The sequence below is a fragment of the Ixodes scapularis genome, unplaced genomic scaffold, assembly GCF_016920785.2.
Source record: "Ixodes scapularis isolate PalLabHiFi unplaced genomic scaffold, ASM1692078v2 PGA_scaffold2__306_contigs__length_199485367, whole genome shotgun sequence".
Classification (NCBI taxonomy): domain Eukaryota; kingdom Metazoa; phylum Arthropoda; class Arachnida; order Ixodida; family Ixodidae; genus Ixodes; species Ixodes scapularis.
The window spans coordinates 181388950-181394262 of NW_024609857.1; positions in this window are offsets into that span (position 1 = coordinate 181388950).

Consider the following 5313-nt stretch of genomic DNA (forward strand, 5'->3'; position numbering starts at 1 on the left):
CGGGCTCCGGCCCAGTCGATAAGTTGGCGCCATCCGAGCGCGATGACGTTCCACGGAGGAAGAAGAGTGGGAGGTTCGGAGGCTTTTATTGTTCTAGATGGTGTTGGCGCAGCGCTTCTTCCTGCCTTCTTTGTTTCCATCCTGGCGCTTGTATCATTTGAAAAATAGTCTGTTAGCGAAATTTATGATTCAAAAATGCAATTTCCTGAGCTCCGGATACGATCTCGAGAAGCTCGGGCGATATTATTTTAATTACGTCGGGGCCAGGGCTGAGCAGAGATACTCCATAAAATATTCGGGAATACAAATACTGAGATACACGTGTTTAAGGCCCAAAATACGCATACTGAGTTGAGTTTTTCTTTTGAGCAAACGGATATCTCTAAGATACTTCTAAAACAACGTCGAAAAAGTATTTCGGAATACAGCTACCGATACTTGCAAAAATAAATGTGCTTCCCAACGGTGCTACGCGGGGAGCTTGTACTTCGTGGCGAGTGCGAGCGGTAACTTATGCTTTTGCTCCTCTTTTTGGGCCATTTAATGCACCACCCGTTGTAACGAAATCCCTCCTTTTCATTAATGCCGCTAAAAAATGCAAGTCACCCCCGTTCAGCCATATAGTTAGAGAACGGTAAAGACTGCGTGCCATGGTCGACAAAAGGCGTCAGCCCAAAGTGAACCCTGAAAATAAAAACAACTGCACCGTGAAGCATACGCACAAGTACGTCAACTGCAACATCAACGTAGTCTACGAAATTCCATTCACATGTGGAAAAGTCTACGTCGGACAATCTGGGCGCTGTGTGAACGTGAGACTTTGAGAGCATCACCTTTCTCTGAAATCATCACCATCGGGATATCTCGCCATATATGTCCGCGACTGCCACTGCACACCCGTATTCCTACAGACTAAGATCCTCAAGCATTACCATAAAAAAAGATCCCGAGAACTCCATGAAGCGAAAACCATATTGTCTCTCGGGGGAGCTTGCAAAGCGCACCATCGATAGCGCTGTCCGAGAAAGAGTTGAGATACCTCGACCTTTTTTCTTAACGCGGGTCATTTTAGTGTTTTCTAACCTTATCTCTGACCTGCTGATTTTGTTTATATTTCTGAATTTTTATTAAATTCTTTTTCCCTAGTGTCAAGGGGTCAAATTTAGTTTAAAATTTTTTAATGCATCTATAAACTATAACAATAATTTTTTCTTCTTCTTTTTTACCTTCACATGCCAAATTCTTCTTTTATGTTTTTCTCGGGGAGTGCATTAAACTTCCAGTTGGAGTAAGCGCTCTGTCCTGTCGCCTCTTCTTTTCCTTGGTATTTCCGCTTTTGAATTTTTATACAATGTGTAGCCAACTAGCCCAACAGTTAATTTTGATTCAATATCTTTCTTCTACACTGGGCCCTTTTCCGTGTGTCTTTTCTGCAGATTGTGTTTCTTTTTACGTCAATTCCATCGCCTTTTCTACTTGCCAAGCAAGATTTTACTCATTTGCCATCAGACACAGTGTGATTCCACAAGACGTCTGTCCGTTGTTTGGCAATGCAAGACCATCAATGCAACACGCCAAGAGGATGTGCAGGATTTTGCGGTCTGAGATGTGGCGACAGGTCCGGTTCTATCGGTCCTGTCTCAGCGCCCTTGCCGGCATCGGCACCCCCAATGATGGACATGTCACCAGATACAGGTTCTTCCTGACTACAGCCAGCCAAAAGACTGAATTCCTTTGGGGCTCTTACATCCCTCATCTAAAATACCTACGTTCATCTAGGACGCAGCGGAAAGGCGAGTCTGTTACGCTCTTAGGCTGCGAGCCCCTTCTGGATGATATACGCGGTGTTCTTGAAAAAGGACCGAAATTTTGTACTGAGCCCCAACAGCAAGGAATACATATGGTGTCAAACGTCCATGACATCGCTACTAAAGCTCCGGAAGAAAACCGACAGAGTTGCGTTTCTGACTGTATGGAAATACTACTAAAAGCTGGCCCTCAAATCGACAGGAAGATACATTTCACTCGCATAGTAAATAACTTTCGAGAAAGCAATTTAAATCTTCTAATATCGGACAAGGAAGGAGGTTTTGTTGTGACGACCAGAGAGATTTACCTTGATAAAGCCCAGTTCTCCATAAACAAGACTTTTAATTACTTGGAGAGGTTCAATCCAAAAAAGTGAAGGCAAAAGCACTCCAGCTGTGCAACAGGCTAGATCTAAGCCAATTGAGAAAACAGATAAACACTGCTAAAAGTGATCAATTGGAAATGTTTTTCACCGCCAAAACTCACAAAGAGGGTTGCCCTTTTCGCGTAGTAGTAACTGAACGAGGATCTTGGAACGGAGCTATGTCCAAATTTCTTTTACGCCACCTGAACAGCCTCAATTCCTATGACCCTTTTCTAATTCCAAACTCAGAATCTCTTATAGACTACCTTAAATCAAGTGCTTCAACAGTAAAGTTTGGACTCTCCCTTGATGTGGAGGACTTGTTCTACTCGGTCCCTCACGCAAGAATGTTTGAAGCAGTCAGCGATTGCATAAAGGCTAATGGAACTGTGTCATTTCAAAATCAATGTGGCATACCATCCGAATCTTTCATGGAACTCCTTAGGTTCTACCTCACATCTACCTTTGTAACTTTTAACGGCAATACTTTGATCCAAAAGAAAGGGATTTGGATTGGCTCCTGTGTAGCACCTGTCTTATGCGACATTGTTCTTTCCACCTGTGGCAGGGCAATAGCCCAGAGCCTTCCCACAAACCTTGTAACCCGTATGTTTAGATACGTCGATGACTATCTCGTTTTACTTTCCATCGGACCTGACCAATATGGTTGTGCTAGATTCAAAATCATAAGCAACGCTTCCATGACACAAGCTCAATGACTCAAATTCACACATGAGTTGCCTACTAATAGCAAGCTTCAATTTTTAGATTTACAACTGTCCTTTGAAAAATCACACATTTGCTGGACTTATGCACCACGTTCCAAAAAAAGACTCCTTCTTTTTGATTCTGCCCACTCTAAGATCATCAAAAGAGGAATAGTGCAGAGTTGCTTCAAAGCGGCCCTGCACAAGTCCTGTGAACACACGGTTAAGCGCAGTTTCGAAGCACACGTGCAGAGGCTGCAGGATTCTGGATACACCAATTCATTATTGTTTGATGTACCAGAATGTCTGACAACTCCCAACGCAAGAGGACAACGAAATTGCGAGAAGAAAACGCGGCCGGCAGTGATACCCGACTTCCACAACATATCACACAACTTCAAACGAATAGGCTTAAAGTATGAAGTACCAGTGATACTTTCAGCTCCAAACAAACTAAAAAAATGTGTCCTAAGATTAATTCGCAAAATTAAAATAACAACAATTGCACCGTCAAGCATACGCACAAGTACGTCAACTGCAACATCAACGTAGTCTGCGAAATTCCATTCACATGTGGAAAAGTCTACGTCGGACAACCTGGGCGCTGTGTGAACGTGAGACTTCGAGAGCATCACCTTTCTGTGAAATCATCACCATCGAGACATCTCGCCATACATGTCCGCGACTGCCACTGCACACCCATCATCCTACAGATTAAGATCCTCAAGTTTTACCATAAAGAAGGATCCCGAGAACTCTATGAAGCGAAAACCATATTGTCTCTCGGGGGAGCTTGCGTAAGCGCACCATAAATAGCGCTGTCCGAGAAAGAGATGAGATACAAGGCGGTACGTTGGGCTAGTTGGTTTAACATCGTGAGTGAGGGTGATGACGTTGTAGAAATCTTGTCGGTTAGGTTGTATAATTTTTTGTGTCTTTATTGGTTCTTTCCTATGCTCTGTGTTTATTTTTCTGGTTCGCCTGAAAATTAAACTTTAGTTGACAGTCAGCGCTTTGTCCGTGCACTCCTTTCACTTGTCTTTTGTTCAATTTTTTGCGCTGTTTTTACGTTTGAGATGAGATACCTCGGCCTTTTTTCTTAACGCGGGTCATTTTAGTGTTTTCTAACCTTATCCTTGACCTGCTGATTTTGTTTATATTTCTGAATTTTTATTACATTATTTTTTCGCTAGTGTCAAGGGGTCAGATTTAGTTTAAAATTTTATAATGCATCTATAAAATATAACAATATTTTCTCTTCTTCGTTTTTACCTTCACGTGGCTAATTCTTCTTTTGTGTGTTCCTCGGGGAATGCATTAAACTTCCAGTTGGTGTAAGCGCTCTGTCCTGTTCCCTCTTCCTTTCCTTGGTGTTTGCGCTTTTGAATTTTTATACAATGTGTAGCCAACTAGTCCGACAGTTAATTTTGATTAAAAAGCTGCTTAAGTTGTGGCTCACGACAGGCTTTGTATTAGTGTTAAAAATATTATGATGTTTCAAACAGCTCGCACCAAATATTTTTTTAAATACATAGGTTCACGGCAATTATTATGTGGATGTTTCCAGACAGTCATGGAGAGACCAATCTTTAATGTCAAGTGTTCGACTTATTCAGAGTCGGTTGAGCCTGTAAATATTGTAGGTCGCAAATTAAATTTTTATGGTATGCATTGGGCAAAATCGTCCGTAATGACAAGCTCTACTTAGGGGAACTTTAGACATTTTCTACGGCAAGATGGTTTCGCAGAACTAAGTAGTTTTTTATTCAACTCCTGCACTAACCTTGTCTCTAGAATTTTTTATATTCTTTGCTATGCTGAGATAAGATTCTGGAAACAGTTTTTCTAGGACTACGCTAAATATTTCCAGTCCATCAACTTCCTCGCAAAGCATGCGAGAGAGCCAAACCCTGTAATGTACAGAGGGAACTTACCGAATGACGCGGCTGACAGTTTGAAACAGTCGGCACTGTAACAATAATAACGACAAGCCACTTGCTTATGTAATGCTCATTGTCGCAGATCAAACTGCTTTTTCCGTCTACACTCATTTTCGGTAGAATCATTCAACTCCGTCTTGAGACTGCAGAGCTTTGTTCTCCGAAGTAATTTGCATGAATATAAATGCAACAGGTGTCTTTGAGTGTGCGTCTAACACATATTCTTCATATTGAATGTGCTAACTGTATTCATGACCATATCCATAATTGTATCCGCATTCTACCTAATAATTTTTATTTTGACAGTTGAGTTTTCGGCAGTAATTTTCTTCACATCTGTGCTTGTCGAGCCGTACTCAAGCCCATACATCTTGTCTTTCACTATTACATCACTATATAGAGGTGTTGATGCCGAGTGAGAATTCAATCTACCGTATCTGTCATGTGAGTTAAGAACCAAGAAAGAGCTCTATAGACGAAATTTTGTTAAAGA